This window comes from Prenolepis imparis, unplaced genomic scaffold (genome assembly GCF_030444845.1).
Source record: "Prenolepis imparis isolate NDT839.2.m4 unplaced genomic scaffold, iyPreImpa1.0 SCAF_7, whole genome shotgun sequence".
In the NCBI taxonomy this organism is placed as follows: Eukaryota; Metazoa; Arthropoda; class Insecta; order Hymenoptera; family Formicidae; genus Prenolepis; species Prenolepis imparis.
This window is the reverse complement of record NW_028141165.1, coordinates 6,724,717-6,748,810: the sequence shown is the minus strand read 5'-3', so window position 1 is coordinate 6,748,810 and position 24,094 is coordinate 6,724,717. Positions and strand designations below refer to the sequence as shown.

The 24,094-nt window shown below is 33.6% G+C and overlaps 1 protein-coding gene and 1 long non-coding RNA gene across 3 annotated transcripts in view; one reads left to right on the top strand and one right to left on the bottom strand.

Annotated features, from left to right (window-relative positions):
* Positions 1-24,094, bottom strand: part of LOC145938830 (uncharacterized) — an 81,649-nt gene that overhangs the window by 33,934 nt on the left and 23,621 nt on the right. The window contains exon 2 of the long non-coding RNA XR_014425743.1: positions 19,430-19,476. This is a non-coding gene — a long non-coding RNA (uncharacterized LOC145938830). The remainder of the gene's footprint in view (positions 1-19,429; positions 19,477-24,094) is intronic.
* The window catches only part of LOC145938828 (uncharacterized), a 60,868-nt gene continuing 45,719 nt past the window's right edge, over positions 8,946-24,094 (top strand). For both annotated transcript variants that reach the window (XM_083042624.1, XM_083042623.1), the window contains exon 1: positions 8,946-10,159. The gene's annotated coding sequence lies outside the window, so the exon portion shown is untranslated. The remainder of the gene's footprint in view (positions 10,160-24,094) is intronic.

Sequence of the window (24,094 nt, the reverse complement as noted above, 5' to 3'; positions counted from 1 at the left end):
GGCCACCCCCGGGCCACCTCAAAGCTGCACCCTTCAATTTTCTGATCGGCGCCACGCCTATCTCCACCGTTACTTTAATGATGAGCTGCATCAGCCGTATTTTATCCTAACGTCCCTACGAGATAATGCGGACATTACAGCGCTTTCGACTAATCGAATGGCTCTAATTAACGTTGACGGATGTTGCGTTATATGTATAACAAAAATATATACAAGTATGATCAGCCGTTAATGGAAATTTTATGTGCATTAAACTTGATTACTTACTGTTTATAAGCAGCACGTAAATACAAAAAAAAATATATATTTTTTTTTTAAATTCGCGTGTTGTTTATAAATCATAAACAGTAAGTAATCAAGCTTGATACACATAAAATTTCCTTTAATTACTTGTGTTTTATATATATATATAAAACACAAGTAATTAAAGAAAAAAAGGAGGAGGGGGGCAACAGACTGAAAATAGAATAAAAACACTTGTGCGCGAAAAATCGCGTAATCGAAAAATTTCTACAAGGACCACAGATGAAAAGAAAAGAGAGAGAGAGAGAGAGAGAGAGAGAGAGAGAGAGAAGAATTGGCAGAGGAAGGTGGAGAACGATCGGGAGGTGGACCATTTCGGAGGTGGACGAGATGGGAGGCTGTCTCCTCCTGCGAAGAGAGTCCCGGCGACGGTGGGACGAAAATTATCTTCCCCGACAAGAGCGAGCAACCGCTTCCAGGAAAAGGCGATCCCTGATGGTGTGTTGGTCATCTCGCGGCACGCATTAGCGTCGTCGTCGTTCGGCCGGTTTTGTTTTTCCAGGTTTTATTCCTCTCCGTCTCCGATTCTCTCCTCTTTTTCTCTCCCTTTCTCTCTCTGTCTCTGCCATCTCGCGTGTTTTTCTCTTTACCATCCTCTCTCCTCACGTTTCACGTCGCAACCGGGCCACCGGATTGTCGGCGCCAATTAACAAGCCCCGTTCCTTGACTCCTTCGTCGGAGTCCTCTCAAAAATCGACAGCATTGTTGTTTCACGGTAGCCCGAGGCGAATTTGGCCGGTGGAATTTTTCGACCCGAGATCAGAATCGCGAAACACCAGTATTATCGGCAAACAGAAAAATATCAATTCGAAGATTTTCCCCATAGTTTTCTTCTAAACATGTCTATAAATATTTTAATTTGTATCGTATCTCAATCGTTTAATCTCTTTACTAGATTGGCAAAATTCGCGTACTGCTTATAAATCGTAAATAGTAAGTAATCAAGTTATATATAAAAAGAGAGAAATAATGATTATAATAAATATTAAATCTGTAAACAGAAGCGTTATAAAATACATCTTATATATATTCACAAATATGAGCCTTTAAAAAACGTTAAATTCATCTATGCATTTTCTAGAAAATTTTTTTGTCGACTTTGAACATTTATCTCCTCATCCTAGGTCGTGAAATAAATTGTCTGTCCCCCATCCCCCCTCTCTCTCTCCCTTTTTTCACTTTTTCGACATGCGATCAGCAGCGTCTCTTTCCCCTAAATTTTTCCTATCAACCCTCCCTCTTTCTCTTTCTCTCTTTTCTACCTCTCTTTATCCCTCCTCTTATGCTTCTTCAGCTTCAATTCCCGGGACCTTATCCTCTCCCCCCTTTCACCATTTGCCTCGTCCCTCTCGCCTTCTCGTCGGGGAATTGCATTCCACGTCGTGGTCGCTAATGGACGGCGAAGGGGTGTGAGAGTGCACTTTCCGTGCACTCTCGCCCTTCCCGTCTGGCCATTCTCCCTTCCCTCTCCTCGACCCTCGCACGACAGGAAAGAAATCGACGCGAGCGTTTCTCCCCGAAAGGACACCCTGGTCTCAGTACATACCTCAGTCGCCCCGTTTACGATGCCGCCATGATGGAACCATCGTCCGGACCACGCTCCTGCGCATTCCGTCCGGGACGTAAATTAGTGATATTTTATGAATTTTTTTTTTACTCACTGTGCCGCGCGCGAGAGACAGGAATTTTTGAAGATGCTAAACAACGTCGCTGGCTTATTGTGAGAAAGAATACTGTAACTCCGTCCAGAAAGAGAGAGGACATATATAATTTTATTTTTTTTTATCTCAACAACACTATATTGCAATGTTTAGTTTGGTATCGTAAAATATCTCGTCCTTCTATTTTAGATTAAACAGGCACGCAGTATTATAGTTTAGAGAAACATTAAAAATAAATAAATAAATCTCTCGAAAAAGCGCGAATACGAAATCTTTTGCACAAAAAAAAGTAATATTAATTATTATCGTCCCGTTCCGACAAAACTTGTAAGAATTTACAGAAAGTTCACATGTACATTATGAGAAACAAGTTAGAGAGTGAATGTGTACAATATCAATAGCCATATAATGCATTTTGTAAAATATTAGCTGATATTCTCTCTTATTGCACATTACACAAAATAATGTACTCCACGAAGTCATGTATATATGAAGTATTCCGTGTCATTTGCAAAAAGTGGCAGCATTAATTATAATGCTCTGTATTATTGAGAGAACCCCGATACAAATATTTTTCGGTAGTCGAACGTGGAATTTATAATCCGATAAAGCTTTACGAGTGAACGAGTCACTCGTGCGAGACCAACACCCATTCGCAAATCACGATATTTACGCTAAAGCGAGTGTCGAGAAAGTATTTATAAAGAGTACGAAAAGATCGCTTAACTATGCGTTAATTATTTTGAGAAACATGGTAAACAATGTCGATAAATTGAAAAAAATAATAGCTATCTTGCAAATGTGTTGTGTGCACTACATTTTCTATTAAGTATTACTATAATATTATTTATATGTTATTAAATTAAAGTTATTTCAAAAAGAACAAATATATATAGGCATATTTCCTTTTAAAAATATTTGAATTTTATAATTACATATAATTGATATTTATGAAATATTAAAAATATTGAATTTACATATACATATATATTGCGTTATTTTATCTGACGTTCCTCTCATTCTCATATTATAAATTTTGATACAACCTAAGTTTATAACACAGACTCTGTTCTATTACTAATTTGAATAAATATGTCTCCCAGAATACAGATGCTGAATTAGCTGGGAGAGACGAAGAAATGCAAATTCGAGTCGCAAAATTCGTGTGACGAATAAAAGGAGTCGACAACATGCTTTCGTAGGCGTTTCTTTTGAATGGAGATCACGAGACTACGCGGGATCGCGCGCGTAAGGATTTCGGAGGGATTTCGTATAGATCGTATCGCTCCGACAATTGGTAGCCAAGATCGTGTTTAGATAAAAAAGAATAAGACGATAGAGAGAAAACAGCTCCATTAGATGTTACTTTGTCGTCATGAAGAGACCATCATCACGTATTCAACCAAGAGTCACCAAGCTGTCAACTGTGATGGAATTTTAGCGGGAATCGAAAAATTAAATACAGAAAATTATATATGTCACATAAAAAATAACAGAGAGACAAATAAATTATATTTTACTCCCTAAAAGCGATTTAATTTAGAATAGATTTAAACAAATAAATTTTTTTGCACGTTATATCATTCATTCAAGAATTAATCAAATACAACATATAATTTTTGGAATAAGAATGCGAGATTATTAATTGAAACGTCAATTTAACAACTTAATCAGTGATATTTGAGTATAGACATTTCATACTCTTAAGTATAGATGATTAGAGTATAGATAATTTCATACTCTTAAATAAAAATTAAATTGCTATTTTTAGCTTCACTCACAAACGTAGAATAATTTTCCCATTAGAAAATAAAATATCATTCTAAAAAAAAAACATTCTATGTCTCAGGCCAAACTTGTCGCGCGTGTTTGTGTCTCTCTCTCTCTCTCTCTTTCTCTCTCATTTTCTCTTAAGAAAATATTCTTTCTTTAACTTCATCATTTGCATTCCTCGCAGTTTTCAGAAATGTGCCCTCATCTCGATCTCATCCCATCCTTCTCACAGTTAATATCATCGGCATTTTAATCCCTGAAGTGATTTTGGCGACCCTCTCCGGGCGGGGGTGGGGTAGAAGAAGGTATCGAAGAACGATAGTATCTCGGTGTCTCCGGTAGTCAAGATCGTGTCAGACAAATCTCGAATGACCATTAGAAAACACAGCTCTATTACAAGCTACGCAGCAGTAGCTTAGCAGGCGATGGCTCCTGCGACGGAAGATATTGTTTCTTACACAGCTTATTTCTCGCACGTCACTCATCTCAGGAGAGAGGAAGAAAAGGAGCCAAATTTCTTAAGAAGATATATCTATATTTGGAAGCGTATCTTTGTAAAGTTTTTTTTTTTTTTTTCGAAAAAAAGCTTTTTAGCTAAGCCGTATTAGCGCCCTTCACCTCGTAAAATATTCCTTTTTTAAATATCCTCAAAATTTACTGTTCAGAATTCGACAATAGGGATAAATTCTAGGACTATAACGGAATTATAGTTAATCCTTTTTTCTGTGTATTACATTTAAAGCTATTAAGAGTATAATAAAAATCTCTAGAGGACCTCTTTAATTGAATAAGAATGAGAAAAACCGCAGGTGTAGAGAAGGTACTATTGTCACCTCAAATTATATCCCGATGGGAGGCCGATTTTAAAATATTTACCTGTACGCAGAAGGGATTTGCTCCTAATTGATGCTTGTAGCATTTCTCTTTCAGATACTTATTAGGTTCAGATATTTTAATTTAAAAAAAATGGATAATTCTAATTTTTCAAAAAATTGAGAATTGTGAAAAAATAAAGGAAAAAGTATCAGCTCTAGCAAGGCACATTTCCGATTTTTTTCCGCAGAAATCCTTCCTTTTTACTTACTTTTTTCCAAATGACATACGCATGTAACGAACGATCAGTCTCACCTTTATTAGGGGGCAGCAAATCCCCTAGCGAGTGTTTTATTCGCCGGATGCTTTTATTAACCGCGTCATATACGAGTTTAGAAACGTGACACAAAAAAAAAAGAATACACTGTCTTATAAAAATTGTCAAAATTATTGCGCTGAAAATTAATCGCGTACTTTATTGCAGCGTTTCTTCCATAATGAGAACAGAATCCTTTGTTATAGAATGGTACGCAGTACGTCGTCTTTTATTGCAAAAAATTATTAATTAAAATTACAAGGTAATTTACGAGTGTAAAAAACTTTGACAGCTTGCTCGGAAAGTGATGTTAAGTAAAAAATGTTATATAAATATAAATTCTATTTCAATTATTAGTCATATCTTCTATTTATAAATTATTATTTTTCAATAATAATTTTAATTTATAAATAGAATACGCTTCGTTCTTTTTATTAAACTATATATTAAATTTACTATTTATTATCGCACTTTAATCTCTTGTAGCTTTATAATTAATTGAAATAGGACCTATGTTCATATAACATTTTTTATTTAAAATCACCTTTTGAACAAGCTGTCTAAGTTTTTTTTACACTCGATGTAAATCACCCTATATCTCTCTTTGTCTCGCTCTTTCTCTCTCACGATGTTATGCGCGTTGCGACGGTACTCAGTATAATTGCATAAAGAGCCTACCGCCATCGCACATGCGGTTGATTAATGCGAGCTAGATACTAGTCTTTCGCCGTCATCTCTCTCGAGCTTCTTGTTTTGCTCGCCGTGCATGCATCTTGATGAGACTCGCCTACGATAATGACGCGGTATATAAACGCGCCTCTTGAATTTTCAATCGCGCGGTTAATGCGCGACAAGATATCCCTAAGTAGATTAATTTATTTTGTCGTTTTCGCTTTCCGCGTGTTTCTATTTGTTTCCTCGTTACGGTACATGTTTACGATGTCATATAATGCTTCTTGGCTATTGTCAGTTCTTTGATGGTGTTTTTCTGTTATCGGCACAAGCGAGTAATGTTGAATTTTATTTGACATATCGGTATAAAGTTAATTAAACAAATTAAAGTGTCAGCAAAAATATATGAATTACATTATTCTTTGACAGTAATATATATCTTGTCTTTATATCTAAAATCTTGAAATAATAAGTTTTTCATCAAATAATTAAATATATAATAATATCAAAAATAATTAATTATATTTTGTTTAACTTAAAACTCTTAACCGACTTCATCTTCTAATTCTATAGTACAACGATTATACATGAAAAACATCTGCCATTAAATAAGCAAAAAGAGCTGTAATGCGATATCATTGATTGCTCATAAATATTTTAAGTAGCAATTTACGAAGGAATATTATATAATATATACACGATAGAAGACTTTTAAACTTCATTGCAAAATCAATCCTCCGAGCTATAAAATGATCAACATATGTCCCCGACTATGAACGCACTTTTTGTTTGTGAATTACATAATTAAAGATTATAATTCGTGATTTTGTAATTCAAAGTAAGAAATACATACTGCATTATTAAGCAATATAGCATGCTGATATATGTATAAGATATGTCTTTTATGCATTACATATATCGTAAGACTTTCGTTTTGTGCCATCTTCTTATCAGAAGAAATCTAATTGTAAGTTTAGTGCTTGATTTTCAGGAAACACATTTTTCAAAAATATTGAATTGAGTCATAGATAAGTTCCACTATAGATAAATACTGTATCACTTTTTCTGAGCAATCATGTGTTCCTAATCGAAACGAAACAATCACAGCAGATATAATCGTATAGCGAGAGTATAAGAAATATTTTCAAAAAATAATGACCAGCTCTCTCACCAATAGCGAAAATGTGATTTTGTTATACGACCACATATGGCTAAAATAACACAGAGGAGCTTTTGTCAGTTCTATCTCATCCTCGTTATTTAGATTTGCATCATAGGTCACACTTCAAAATTTATTAAAATATAGAAAACATTTTCTCAATGATGCTTAATGAATTTGTAAGAAAAATTTTATGCATCAAAACTTGCAAAATTCCTCGAAGAAGGAATTTACAAATCATTATATAAATAAGAACAAGTTGTACTTAATAATGCAGAATATATAACAGATTAAAATTTATTATAAATAATTTTAAATATAAAAATTCAATTTAATATCAGTTAAATAAAACGAAACTTATTTTATGAGTCAACCCAATACATATATGTAAATTAAAAAATAAGCGCAAAAACGTGTGCACAACTAGCTCGTGCCTTTTTTTCTCGAAGAGAATGGTGTGTCTTTAAAGGCTTACTAAGTTTATTGTTAGCTATCTTTGATAATATTGCATTTTGTCATCTCTCTCGTAATCGTCTTGCTATCGCGAGATCTTCTCACGCTTGTCTTCCGTGTTCGACAGATTTCTTCTTCGCGAGTCCATGTTAATTTCAAGAAATCTCGCCCGTTAATTGCTATTGCAATTAACTAAGACAAAGAGAAAAGCCAGTGTATACAGTCGGCGCGATTAAGCAACGGCTACTAAAAACCGCGGCACGTTTATCTGTGGGAGGAAGAGGGAGAGAAGCGCAGACAGCTGATTTATTATAAGTAACGACAAGAGTAATCGCGTCCTAATCGACCGGCAATTAACTTTGCGTTTCCAATTAACGAAGTAAGCCACAATTTCGTATTTTTCGTTGCGATCTCCGCGAATATCGACGTAGTTGATTAGTCACTTCTTTCCGATATGCAGTCTACGTTACGTTATTATCAATATTATCCGATATGTTACGCTAATATCGGACGACAGCTGACGGAAAAATAAACTGGAGTTATTCGTACCAGTTTTTATTTTAATCTTGAAATAATAAGTTTTTCATAAAAATAATTTTAAAATATGGTAATATGAAGAATAATATTTTGATGAATATTTCATTTGATTATTTAAAACAATTTCAGAGGATAGCGCGATTTTATAGTTTCCGACGGTAAGTGTAGAAGTTGCGTAGATTTTTTTCTTGTTTATCTCTTTTTTATTGTTTTCGCGTGAACTAACGATTTCAAATTTGACATTAATTTCCGACCATCCTTGTTTCACGCGATCGCAAAAATCAAGTTAAAATCTTAAAGAGGTAGAGCAAAAGAAATGACAAATCAAAGCACTAAAAAATATTTGAAAAAAAATTAATACAAATAAAATTTAAAACTTAATCATATTAGAATCAAATATTTTTTTAACAATTTAATTACATTGTAGGAAAGGAGAAAAATTCTCGAAAATATATTTGAAATAGTAAATTCTTTCAAATGACCTGAATATGATGATTTAAACACAAAGCAAATCTGCTACAACAATATAGACATAAAATATATCGATTAGAGTAGAGAGAATATTTCTCATTAATAATAAGAATTATTTCCAAATATGGCTGATCGAGGCACGCACACACGTACGGATCTCGCGAGGCCGAGCGAGCCAAAAAGCCTCCGGACCCTGTACAGAGGTAGTCTATAAGTCAGACTCAAGGCGGCGGATACCTGAAGATATCCGTGAGGAACGACCTGGCGCGCCTTCTTATCCACGTCCGATCTGGTCGGACATTATAGTCGCGACAAGGTGGAAAAGAGACGAAGGCTAACGCGTGACGAGAGAGAAAAAGAGAGAGAAAGAGAGAAAGACGGAGCACCCAAGAGGAGAGCGAAACGCGCGGAGAGAAAGAAGGAAAGGGCCTGGTTGAAAAAAGAATTTATATAAAAATCGATCCCTCGAGCGTGGTCGCCGCCTCCTTAAATGCGGTATCACGGGGTCTCCGCACGTGGGCGTCATTCGCTCCGCCTTTGAAAGTCACCGCGATCTGATCCGGAGAACCGCCTAGTCCGGTCGCCAACGGACCTGGACGATCCCTCTCCGGGTCTGTATACCCGATTCTCACCCCTCCTCGACAATCGCGATCCCATCCCTTCCCGGTGAGACCTGACCCTACTCTCGACGGCATCGTCGGCTGCCTTTCCATGTTGCGGTCACCCCTCGTTCCCCCCTCGTCTCTCGCGGTACCAACGTCGAGAGGTGACTGTCCAGGACAGTTTCAGAGACGCAGTCATCGACTGCACCACGTCTTGAAGACGCAGTCCTGTGTGTCACTTCATATACACGAATACTGACGCGAGTGTGACCGCGTTTTAGATTCCGCGGATCGTTCATGGACCTCGGAAGATCAAAGGAATCAATCACGATGGACCAAAACTGATCTGAAACTGAATCAAGTTGAACTGACCCTTTGGAATTGTCGAATTTCAACCTGGCTTCGAACTATTGATCAATTGGAGATAATGGAAGTGATAATATTCTGATATTACTAATTTCGAAGTTTTGTGACGAGCGTGTTGATGCGATGAAGAGTCTCTTTAGAATCTCGCGACAGTGCACTCGATTTTAATATAAACATTTTCTGGAAGGCTACAAGTGGATTAAGTGAATGGACTTAAAATATATGATGTTTTGATAGAATTGAATTATTATCTAAAAGATAGAAGAGTCTCATAAATTTCAATGCATTTTTCAGAGAGCTTTTCTGGATCTTAATACACTGCTTTAAAAGAAAGAGAGTAAAAAATCATTTGTGAATAAAAAATCAGCTCATTTCCGATCGTATATCAAGAAATATTATTCGTATAAACTTTTAAATTTTATCTGATAAATAAATATCGAAGATAGATAAATATTGACTATCGAAGATTTTCCGCTGATAATGTGACGGGGTCCAAAATAAAAGCCATGCGGAAGAATGAGTGTCCTCTTCCGGAAACAAGAAAATTTCTCTAGAACTGATAACTGATAATAATTTTAAAATTTTACAGATAGGACGTTTACGGTGACTCAGCGCAAATGATGTGTCAATGAATCTTCTTCGAATTCTGACGTTTTCGACATTTTTGTTGACTCAGAAATCAGAAATAAGCTGCGAGCAATTGGTGTTAAGTAATTACAGATCGTAACTGATATAAAATATTTTGCGGGTGTTTTATTCCAACAAAGTTTCGATATGGAACAAACTAATTATAAATCGCCGAGTGCTTCCGAGTTCAACAATTAATGCAAAGCCGGCAAAGAAGAAATTAATTATTTCATTAGCGAGAGAAAGAAAAGAAGAAAGAGTGAAAAGTGACACGGTGTCGCGTACTCTATTAAATTATACAAGACTGTATAATATCATATGTTTGTCCTGCTACGAAGAGAGAAAGAGAGATTTCCAGGCCAAATAAATTCCCATAGGACGAAAATGTCAAGCGCTGACTGAACACGTGAGTACTATATACTGTATTTTTGACGATAACAAAATTTTTGAAAATAACGCAATTTTTTATTCTGAAAAAGAATATCTATTGTATGTATCAAGACGACGTATTATTTATTTATTAAAAAAACGAAAGATAATAAATACATCGTGGACCAATAGGACTTCTCCTCTTCGCCTATTTAATCGCTCTTCGTTATTATTCACGTGCGATAAATAAAGTGTTAAATACAGTCGCGTCCATCGCGATCGTAAATTTTATCAATATTAAATTCGTATTAATATTCAATTAATATTAAATTAAATAATAAATCATCGGAGAAAGAGACGCGAAACACAAAAGTAGCACAAAAGATCGGAAATACGGTGGTGATTTCGGCGAATCGCAATTATTATATTCAAGAGACCAAGCTCGCGATAAGAATGACCGTCGCGCTTATCAGGATGCAAGTTACATCGATTATAATGTATTTAATATATGAATATATGTGTAAGCGCATTCTTCTTATCTTCGTCACTGCATATCGTTCATTAGTTAGACCTTAGTGATAATAACGATAGCGATAGCTCACGTACGAAACAACGTATAGGAATTTTCATCGTTTGCACGGGTGCTTGTATAAAGAGTAATGCCTAGAAAATCTTCCATTTGAGCAGAAATAAAAAATATTAAAAAAGTATCTAATTAAAGCTAATTTTTTACCGATTACAAATATATATATTTTTATCATGAACCGTTTTTGAATCGATAGAATAATAAAAGTTTCATAATTATTTCATAATTAAAATCCATTGAAGTCAATTGTAGATGACAATAAGAAAATTGGCACTATCGTATTCTTATGCCATTTCTGTTCACTGATAAAATAAAATTGTTTGAAAGATTATTATCACTATTGTTGATTGTTGCATCATAATAATTTACATCATTTGCGTAATGATTAATCAAGGAAATATTCGTATATCTATGTTAAAAATAATAACTGCATTACAAAAAAAATATTAAATATAAAAATATTGTTATTTATATACACATTGCAATCAAACAATGACTGCACAATGTTTTATTTTTTATTTTACTCGAAAAACATGTTTATTATTATTTACAAATCAGGCAGCTTAACTAGAATTTTGGATCCACGATATCTCAAAAATTACATGCCGTAACGTAATAAGTTTATTCGCAAATAATGATCTACTTTTAAAAATTTTTCCAATTATATGATACCTTACTTAATTCAAATTTTTTTTGTTTAAAAAAAGGATTTTTAAGAACCATTTTGAGCGTCGCTCTTTCCATCACATTCAATATCGAATTGAATTGACATTAATCGCGAGATCGACATTAAATCAGGAATGATGCGTTGATTTTTTTCTGTGTTTAGATTTTCCTCACGCACATCTTTCCGTCGTCGATTATATAATAATAACAGGATCAAAGTGACTAATTGATGTGTATCTCTGCTTGGATATACATATATTATATTATTATGCAACGCTGATAATTTTTGCGACATTGATGAGAGTTTTGTGTGTGTTATGTATCTTTGTGTATGCATGTATGTGTCTTTGTGAGCGTGTGTGTGTGAGTGGGTGTGGAACACCGATAATTATTATCCCTGATAATTATATCAATACTGTCTTGCGTATTGAAATATATTGCTCGCGGTATCGCGGTTCTCATCCTGAGAACTTGTTATTTTATGACATGAGATTCGCGTGACAAAATTATCAATGATCCAGAAAAACGTGATTAACAGTTTATATTATTAACAGTATCGAGCAACTCTTGTAACAGCGATCCAATGTTAGCTGCCGACGAGATTATCAATTAAAATCTCATTTATTATAAAATCAATCATTGTAAGAAGAAGAAATTGTAGAAAATACCAAAAAGACAGATGTCTTTCAATTCGATATGTACAGTCGCGGACTAAAAGGTTGTCCGCTGAAATATGAATTTTAGCAATTTTATTATCATTTCATTTAATATATTAATATATTTGACACCTTATACATCTTGTACGTCTGCTCCGCTAAAATATGCCGTATGCATTCGCGCTCATATACTTATATAAGATCCATATTCCGAAACTTATCGTATTAGCAAAAGCGGACAACCTTTTAGTCCGCGACTGTACATATACATAAATAATTGAATTTAAAGACTATATATATTATTTTTCCTCCTTAATTTTTATATTTTTATATTTTATATTCTTTTTATTTTATTATATTTTATATTTTTATTTTATTTTATTTGTCTGTCAATTAAGGCAAAGAATATAACTTTTGAGGATAAAATAAATAATCTTTGCATAAATTCTTTATCTCAAGTGCAGCAGTCTATATTTTGCTGTAATAGCGATGAATATTATAGATGTCGCGTAAAAAAAAGTACTGCAATATAAAAATAAAATAAATAAATTACATGTACACGAATCGATGCGATCTTTAAACCTGTGTAGATCGAGTTGCATCCGAAAAAATAAAAGGCTTCACAAATTTTTCTCAAAAAATTAATACACGTTTCAAATAATTTAGTAAAAAGAAAAAATTGAATTGCCATAAGCTTATCCGCAGCTGCGAATAAAATAGCGAATATAAAAGTTTATCGCTCCGCTCACACACAATCTCGTTGCAGTTGCAGTGTGTGTGTGTGTGTGTGTGTATGTGTAGATTCCAGACGAGGAATAGTTTGATACATTCTTCGGAGAAACACGACGGTCGCCGATAAATCACGAATTGCCCGACGCCGTAATATCAGTTAACGGTTATTACAATCGAGAATATGAAACATTTTACTGCATGGCATGACATTACCGCCGCATCTGGTGTAAGCGATATAGTCACGAACTACAGCCGTCACAATTCGTTATCTAGTGTCCGTTGTTATCTGAAACGCGAAATTGGAAACAAAGCCTCCGTCTGGGCACGACTTTTTCGCTCGTCGACTCTTTTAGCACACTGCGTGTGAAAAATTAACTAGAATTAAAAATAAAAACTGCATTTAACTATTAAATTGAAATACGCGTACAAATTATAGTTAATGAAAAATGCAAGATAATCGTGTAACTTGTATGTATATGTACACAAATTTTTACTATAAAATTAAGGAATATTTTCATAATTTTTAGTAAATATATTTACTCAAAAATATAATTATAATAAAAATTTAGTATATATATATATATTTACTCAAAATTATGAAAATATTCCTTAAATTATAATAAAAATTTATCGTTGGAGGTATTTCAAAATTTTTAAAAATTAATATTACGAATATATTCGTCGAGTTGCATTTTACCATTTTACGCGAACAAATATTAAAATTAATATTACTAAATTTGGCGAAAATTCCTACATCGTAATTTATAATCTGTCTTTCGATCTTTCGATCGCGCGATTAACTTTAAATCGATACGGCATTAAATAAATGTATATACCTATAATATAATAATCATACATTATATATAGACATAAATAAACATATTTCTCATCGATATCATTAGCGAACAGATCCGCACAGCTGGCGGAATCATAGCATCCATAAATATCGATTTATCTACCGAGATGCTGCGCCAGACATCGTCAATAATCCAGCATCTGCTGCACGAGATACTCTCCAGTGCCGCCATCGCGATGTCTGAACCATCGCGATGTCTGCAATCATCCCGTTACCTGAATATTTTTTACTTCTATTTTTTCATTCACAATTTACCCTCTAGGCCCTCTTATTTTACACGATAATTAAAATCAGTTGTGATCAACTGTTCTGTGAACTTAGGCTCATTTCAAAGAGTTTTTCAAAGAGTTTCAGGAAACTTGGATTTCAAGAAAACTTCGAAATTAATTTTATCGTTCATATAAGAACAGACAGAGAGAGAGAGAGAGAGAGAGAGAGCGAGGTTAATTATATTTTTTACAGGTTCACTGTGCAATTAATTAATAACGTGTGAAATCTGGGCGTGTTCTCGTATTCATGAAGAGGTAAAATGTTAACACGGTAAGGTAACTTCGTTTAACGAGTAGGTGTATAAAATTGATTCTCGGGAGTCTCGGGTCCGAGAGACAAGAGGCTCATAAAAATTACGCGTCAAGACAGATAATTAGTTGGCGAAGCTATTGTTGCCGGTTTTAACAACACGGGCAGACCGTATCGCGGTGCGGGAAATAGCTGTTTAGATAAAACTCGTGCGATGGAAGAATGGCGGTGCCGGCATATTTCGATGTACCACGATAAGTATTCATGAAGTTATCGTCGACTCCTTTAACATTGTCCTGTCTGTGCAGGGCGTGCTATCTCTCCTAGCGGGATATTAACGATAGACGATATCTATACGTTACTCGTTTTCGAAATTTTATCCATCATATTTTTCTACAAATAGACTACTTTTCTAATACCCTTTTTATATCTTTTACTTTTAATCGAATATCTCTCTTTCGGATAACTCTTTTTGAATGAATAAATGAATAAATTATAATCACTTACAAAATAATTCTACAAGAGTAGAAAAAATAAGAAAATTTTCTAATACCCTTTTTATATCTTTTACTTTTAATCGAATATCTCTCTTTCGGATAACTCTACTTTTCTAATACCCTTTTTATATCTTTTATTTTTAATCGAATATCTCTCTTTCGGATAACTCTTTTTGAATGAATAAATGAATAAATTATAATCACTTACAAAATAATTCTACAAGAGTAGAAAAAATAAGAAAATTTATCGATTTTCTTTTTAAGGGAAAGCGTTTGAATTGCATAAAATAGATTGTTACATAGACAAAATATATGAATAGTGACTAACATAATTAATAAAATAGTTAATATACATATATATATGTATATATAAATATATTAAAATAATTAATATAAAAATAGCGTAGAAATTCAATTCTAAAAATTTTTTATATTCGAATACCCAATGACACTTTGCTTGTCAAACCAATATTTCTCTCGTCTAAAAATGAAACATTAGAAATCAGATATCACGTCTAAGAAATTTTCTTACGTCTCTCCCCTGTATAAGGGGGTGCTTCGCGAGGACATACGTACGACTATCGGTCGCTCATAAAGCTCTCGAACAATGGTTGTCGCTGATATCGCGATCCGTACGTATAGACACTACTCGTTTTCGGTATCGTGCTCGCCTTTTATCTCGACATGCGGGTGAAAATCTACTTTTCACCCTCTTGCTGAACGATGATAAATATAATCAAATCTGTTGGCACTTGTCAGGTGCAGAGCTAATATCGAATAGATGTAAAAATATTAAATTAAAAAGAATTTAGAGAATGTAATTTCATAATATGTATATATATATATTTTTTTTTTCTTTTTAATATCTTTTATATATATTATAGTATTATATATTATTTCTCTTTCTTTTTAAAATGTTAGAGAATGTTGGAATAAAACGTAAAATATTTTTCGTATGAATATAGTGTATAATAACGAAAGTAATTACATCAGCGTTTAGTGCTGATAAAATGAAAATGACACGGTTGCTCGTCAATTACTTCATAGGATAATGAAAGTTCATTTTTACGTTTATCAAGAAAATTCCTTTTCCTAAACATATTGCTTTTCTAAACACAATACGATAAAAAAATTCGTATGTTTCTTTATCTCTGTCAATGTCGAGCAAATTTGCAGAATAAGTTAAACATCGGCAAATATCGCATACGCGAGTTAACTTGTCTCCGGTGAGAATTATATGCGCATCGTGATTTAGTTTGCAAATGGCATCACTCTCATGAAAATTATTCGGCCGAGCTTGCCACGAAAAAGCTTAGACCAGAACATACTTATTATCGGCCACTTTGCGATAGGTTATCGCACTACCGGGTGCTCTTCGGTGATTATTTCACATCCGCTTCAACCAGTCGTCTGTAATCAGTGTCTTTCTAATCGGCCACCTTCCGTCTGTATTTCATTTTTTTTTTAACTTTTACAGGTAATTTTAAACGCTCGCATAATCACAAACAATTCTGTGCTTTTCAATTTAACAAAATTCTTTTTTTTTTCAACTCTTGTAGAATTATTTTCTATATAATTACAATTTATTCATTCAAAGAAGCCAATACGTATGTTAAATTATAATATTTAACATGTCGTATTAAATATAATATATTTACCCAGTCTTTTAAATTGTTAATTTTTAAATATTAAAAAAAGATGTGCGGTAATTATATATTTTAGTCATTGCATTATAGATATCTTCACTGCTATACCAGACGCAATCCTTAGGAAAGATTGCGCCGAGATGTTACATCCTTTACAAACATCCCTAGTTTTTCATAAATCGTTTTGGTGAATAAAAAATGCTCCGACACGGAGTGCCGGTCTTTTCAGGAGGAGAAGGAAACCACTCGATCCGCCGATCTCAAGTGGCACTAGATCCTTTACACGTCTTCGGGGATGCGTATACGCATACAGAGAAATAACGCGCGTGTAGGTAGATACAAGCAAGGCGGCGCACCGTGAAAGCGATCGTTGGCTTTTTAGGCCTAATTAGTTGTCGCCCGGCGTCTCGTCTTGTTCCTAACTGAAAACCTGGATCGGAGACGACGTCGTCGTGCAATGGTCGAAATTCCTCTCAATCTTTCGTCTCTCTTCCTTCTTCCTTCATACGCGATTCTTCATTTTTTTATTCGATTTTTATTTCAGCAAACTTTTACAAAACTCAAAAAAAAAAAAAAAAAAAAATTTTATTATATTAATATTTTATTTTAAATGAATGCATCGTGTTGTGAAGAGACAGGATAATAATTTGTAAAGAGAAAAAGAAGCGTACTTTTCTCTCCGCGATATAGAATATACGAAATACGCGGAATGGATTTTTTTCAGCAATATAGAATCGACGTTCAATAATGCTTCGATTTTTATTTGAACAAATTTTTACAAACTCCGAAAAAAAAAATATTTCTGGTCATCATCGTTCGTTCGAACGACTAGTGCATTGTTATACGAGACAGGATAATAATTTTGTGAAGAGAAAAAGGAGCGTAGTTTTCTCTTCGCGATATAGAATACGAAATTTTTTTTCCAGCAATATAGAATGGATGATAGCTCCGAGAGACTATTCACTGTCGTCCCGTGGAAGAGGAACAACCATAACGGCGACGATCGCGCAATCGCGTAACCTTTAAGGATAATCATATACGCATCTGCACGCTTGCATTTATCCTCGACGACGTCGCCGCAGATCCATAAACCACTTAGATACTCGACAGCGAGTACTTTCGATGCTCTCTTACCCACGTGCTGCGGAGCCTTAAATAAACGCCATTGCCACATCGGGCCGCCTTTCCACGGCAGAAGTGCGTGTCCGTAAAACCGACGTGTTACATTACGGCGCGCCGTGCAACTTTATATTAACCCACGGACACACATGGATACTGACTTTAGTATAATATGTATCTCGCACGGCGTCGGAATAAAGTGGAAACGCGTACTTTATTTTTTAAGTAATAACGACATTATTTGTAAAGTCAATTCATTGAAAAATATCGGAGGAAATAATAATTTATATTATAATGGGGGGGGGGGGGCATTATAATGAATCATTTCTATTAAAATTTATATTAAATTAATTAAATATAAATATATATTTAATTTATATTAAAATTATCTATTAATTTATTAAAATTATTCGCATAAGAAACGATGATCAAGCTATTTTTATCTTTTGTGTGTCATCCTACATACACAGTTGGAAAATTTGTGTTTTCTTGTTAAAAACGATCCCCGTTAAAATTTTTGTGTTAAATATTTAACACATTCATGTGTTAAATTAACATATTGCTGTTGTGTTAATTGAACTCAAATGTTAAATTATTAAAATAACTGAAAAAAGTGTAAAAATAACACAATGTGTATTTACTTTTAATTTTACACAATAAATATGTTCGATATTATTAGTGACAAGATTTATCTGTTAAAATTTACAGAAAAAAATGTTAATTTTACTTTATAATATAAGTGGGGATTATAAAATGTAAAATTAACAATTTTTTTAGTTAATTTTTACAATTAAACTATGTTAATTTAACACAAAATTTATTTTAAGTTTACTTGAAGTTTGCATTAATTTTATGTTAAAATATTAACACAATATTCGTGTCATCATTTAACATATCCGTATTATGTTAAATTAACACAAAAATTTCTGTGGACCGTTTGGGACATGTGATATTTGTTAAATTTAACACAAATTTTTCAACTGTGTAGTATTATCGATAATTATATTATGTGATTATTATTGAGAGATAATTGAATATTAATGCATTTCTACGGTGAAGTATTCCCGCATCTTCAAAGACTATGTGAAAAAATATATAGGTATTTCTATATAAAAAAAAAATTTCGCCGCCCATGGTTATCCTTCGCGTTTAGTCGATCTTCATTGCATCGGATGCGCTTTGGATCACACATTGAATTGCATTCCGAAAGATTCGGTACGCTACTTGGGAAATAAACGATCGAAATTTGCTGCCAGCGAACACGCACAATCGGCTATTGCGAGAGAGTAAAAAATTTGGATCGAGCGGCAATTGAATAAAGGATTTCAAAGAGCACTGCTCCTTAAATCTTCACGTGCATGGATCTCGAGTTTCTTTCCAAGAGGAGAGAGACGAAAAAAATATATACGAAACCGTTATGAGAGAGAACTATGTCGCCTCTGGTTCTTCCGAATTTAGGTAGGTGTATTAAATTGCTTCGATATCGTTATATAAGATCGAGACGCGAATTTTCGGAGATTTTTTGGTGAAAGTGCTCACCACTTCAATGTAAGCTATTAAGGGCAGATGTCAGCGGAATAGTGATTATTTCCACTTTCGAAAGTATCTTTCCTCGAGATTGCTCGAGTTCTTTTTTATACGGGTAAAATAACATGTATCGAAATTTTTTCTAGCACTATATTATTTTTTAATAATGCTACTTAAATTAAGTAGTAAAAAAGAAAATTTGATATCACTTATAATTATCTCTTTGAAAAAGATTATTACTTTCATTATTATATATATATTCTAATCGGTAACAACAAAGATAAAATCGGTAACAAAATAAAAAAAAAATAGCATTTAAGTGTTACTCAAAACAAGGATGCATACATCATTTTATCATTTAATTTCTTAAATCTTTTTTTATATAAAGTTAACATATAATTTCTTAACTCTTTTTTTCGGAATTGCGCTCTAGTTAATTTTTGGTGATTAATCTAGATATATAGATAATGTTATATATGTATATAAACATGCAATACACTCACCAATACGATGCGCAGTAGCTGAGCTCTATAGTACACAAAGCGTTGATCTGTAACATATAAAAAACACAATTTATACTATGTATACTTTTATTCGTACCGTAAAATATATTTAATAAAATTACATCATAAAAACTATTAAACTTTTTAATTATTTTTTAGATCTAAATTTATATAAAATTTAATTATAATTCTTAAAAAGTTAAATAATTATAAATTGTATAAACAATATTAAAATTATACATATACATACACTTATATAGGTATATTTATATATAATAAATTTTTTCATTATAAATTACCTAATTATAACGAAGTTTAATGTAATAATTTTTTTTATTTTTCTGTAAATTACCTTAAATATTCATATTTACTTTTTTCTATAAATAACATAATAAAAAAAATCTAAATTCTTAACTTATTTTAAATTCTTAACTTTATTTTAATAAAAATTTAAAGAATTTTATATATATATATATATATATATCTACACACATTTATATCGATGTATGACGATAATTATTCGAATAATTATATGAATTCAATACATCCTCTTGCATTATTATCATTCGTTTTTTTTTATTTTGACCATTTCATTTCAATTTCAAATTTCGACAGCGTAAAACGTTTCATATTCATTCTTTTCGTAAACAAGTTACGAAATATAAAATGTCAAAAATATTCGCAGTTTGAGATCGGCAAAAGTGGAACAATGAACTTATGACCAGTTTTCGATACATAAATTCATAATAAAATATCGATCTGGATGAACCTACACGAGTCGCATTTTTTATCACGAAGATAAAGAAATAGACATTTCCGAATAAGAATTCTAACACTCGAAGTTATGAATGATTGAAATGGCTGAAGATTATTATCAATGAAGTCGATAATATAATCGCATCTTCGGGTACCTATTTTTACAATCAAAATTGCTGAAATAAGCTTTTCTTGGAATACATTATTATTATTATTATTATTATAAATAAAAAATATATAGAATATTATTTTGATAATATATTCATATATATTATTTTTATCTTAAATTATCAATATTATTTGTATATTATATTTATATTTTTATATTATTACATAGAAAATTTCGCAAGAGAGGGAAGAGTCGGAGAGAACTCTCTACCAAATTATATGAAATTTTAAAAAGGGATGTTAATTTCACCGAGATCATTGACCACGCCCACGCATTTGGCCCCTGCACAAAAAAACGCTGCAAAACATACACATTATTTCGCCCACGTCGTTCGGCCTAGATACGATCTGAATTATATTACCCGGTTTTCTCACACTGAGGACCAGAGGCAATCCGGTAGCGGAAGAAGTTATGTATCGGACGGGATATCTCTTCGGAGGCCGCGGAGGACATCGTCGATCCGATCTGAACCCGATCCGCGATCGTTCGCTCCCGAAACCCGAGAGCCGCGAATAAAGTCGCGGACACGCGCGTGAAGATACGCGCGCGAGATAACGGATCGTGTTACGCAGGCGTGTGAAATTCCGAAGAGGAAGGTGAGGGAATTTAAACCGGCGATCTTCTGGTCGCGAAGTGCGATAGGGGTGGCTGGAAATCGTCGAGTAAATTGAGGATAACTGGAACGTTAGCCCTTGATGAGGAAACAGAAGACGGCGGAGTATCTTCGCGAATCTCTCTCTAAGCGATTTTTACGCGATTATGTCGAACCGCATACCGCCTTTATCATTTTGGCATACATAATATTCCACGGATACATATACGTACGGCTTAAAATTAAATTTTATTATTTTTCTCTATTTCTTTCTGTCTTTTTTTAATATCGCATATATTTAGTTTTTTATTTCAACAAAATCATATTTGAAAATAAAAAATAATCTTGCATTTTATACAATTTTATTATAATTTTAGCCTTTTGTTGTAATTATATCTATATTTTATCATCTATATTTTTACATCAATCCTTTATATTCATAGAAAGAATTTTAGCGTTAATTATAACATTAAATATACAAGAGTTAATTTTAACGCGATGGAATTATAAATGTAATTATGCACGGATTATGTAAAAATGAAACGTTGGTCCACATTCACTTTCGACACCATGCCATTTACATCGCGTTTACATTTACCGTGAGATCATAAAATGATCGTTAATCGTTTTATGAATCGATAAGGATCACGATGACTTTCCGTAAGTAATAATAATGTTGCCGCGTTGTGTCTGCCAAATACAGTGATCGATAAGATCGTCTCGCGTATTTAAGATCACGCATGCATAATAACGCGATAATTTGTTATGGCAATAAAATTCACTTTTCATTAACTTTACGACAAACGCGTAAAGTTTTTTAATCGAGAAGATAACTGTGTGAATAAAGTATTTTAAAATGCTATTCTAGCTTTTATTATATTGTTTGTTGTAATCCAAATAAAATAGAGTGATTCGAGTAATTCTATGACATAACGATGTAACTAATAGTATATAGGAAAAATGATAAGTATCTCTTTTCATAATGAAATAATGCGATTTCTCTCGGAGGAGACAATAATCAAAATAAATTTAGACGATAAAATTCACTTTTTATTAAGTTAAATTTTTTTATTAAAACAATAAACGCGCAAAATATTTTAATTGAGAAGATAACTGAACAGTATTTTAAAATACTATTTTAACTTGTTATATTGTTCATTTTAATCCAAATAAAATAGTGTAATTCTATGACATAACGATGCAATTAATAGTATATAGGAAAAATGATAAGTATCTCTTTTCATAATGAAATAATGCGATTTCTCTCGGAGGAGACAATAATCAAAATAAATTTCGACGATAAAATTCACTTTTTATTAAGTTAAATTTTTTTATTAAAACAATAAACGCGCAAAATATTTTAATTGAGAAGATAACTGAACAGTATTTTAAAATACTATTTTAATTTGTTATATTGTTCATTTTAATCCAAATGAAATAGTGTAATTCTATGACATAACGATGCAACTAATAGCATTGGAAAATTGATAAGTATCTTCTTTTCGTAATGAAATAATGCGATCTCTCTCTCTCGAAGGGGACAATAATCGGAGTAAATTCCGCGACTGACGTGTTAAAACCGGTATCGCGGCAATTCGGCTCGCGTTCGCTACTTAACAAACAGAGCAAAAGCAGACGAAAAGAGGATCCCGTCGATGAGAGGATTAAACGCACACCTGCACTCCACGAACGAAGTGAACGATCCTTCGCTCATGCGACATCCCGAAGGGAAGTCGATCTCTCTTTCTCGATTTCATGTCGATTGCGCCGATCTCTCTCGTTTCTTCGACTGCCCGTGGACCCGATCGGGGCCCAAAGGCGTCTCATTAGCCGGCGATGTAATTTTCAGGGAGCTGTCCGTTAATCCTCTCTTCTCCTTTTTTCACCCGATTCGTCTCCTCTCGCCCCCCCCCCCCTCCCATCCTTACGTTCCCTTTGATCCGGTCCGAGGGACGCTTTCCGGGATCTTGTCCGGCGTCCTCGACATCCGACGTCGTCGCCTTCGAAAGCGCCGACAAACTGGTTTCGCCCTGTACGTACCGTATTAGCGACATAAAATTCGTGAGAGGCTCTCGGCGATCGAATCGACCGAGCGGGTCACTCAATGAACATTCGAGAGAGAGAAGCCCAGTAATTTCTGTGTGAGAGCAATTTTGTCATCATTTAGACTAATTCTCCCGCCAAAATTGCTCGCAAATTTCTTTACTTCAATTTCAAAATTAATCAGAGTGCAACTTCTCGAATTTATTCTGAAAAGGTTTCTTTGTATGGAGTTCTTATATAATTAAGATACAATAATTATATAATAATATACATATATTAATGTTTTATTTTTGGAACCAGATATTAAAAATTCAAGGAAACCAAGGTTCACTAATCAAGCAAAAAGAAGATACTTTGATAGTTGGAATTCAAGTATTATGAGTACTGCAATGAAATTAGATTTTAAATTTATTTTAAATTTGAATCTCCGTCACACACACGAAGCAGCAGGATATATCTAAAAAAAATTGGCGCGCTCTCTAGCTGGTTCCCGAAGGAATCGTCGCTATAATTCTCACCCTCTTGCGCTCTTTGCTCGGATAAATTAAAACTCGGAGTCGCGGAGTGAGATGGGAAAGGGAAGAGAGGGATATTAATTTAACGCGCGTTCGCTGGGCAATGACCGGACGTTCTCTAAACGCTCTCAAAGCTCGGCCGCACCCATCTTGTTCGGTCTCGCCCGGTGACACCCGGTATGCCTATACGGACAAGGTTGCTCCTCTGTATAAGCGTGATTATATACGTAAACTGCGAGAGACGCGTGAGTTGTAGCTGCACACACGTAAGGATCAAGAGTTACGAGCGAGAACTCGTTCACTCGCCGAGCTCTCCTCCATCGGGATTAAATATTCACCGAAAAAGTTGCCTTTTACTTAGTATATTTTTTTTTAACGAACCTCTCACGAGATGCTTTTCCGCCGCATCGATTAGAAATCGATCGGAAATTGATTCTCGCTAGCGTTTCTGACAGTAATACTCCATTACAGACATGAGACTTCAACGAAACGTGACTTTATTTAGACATCATAAATTTTATGTTAATAAAATAAAATGAATAAATAATATTTTATGTAATTAAAAATACGCGATTGTCTTTCTTACTTTT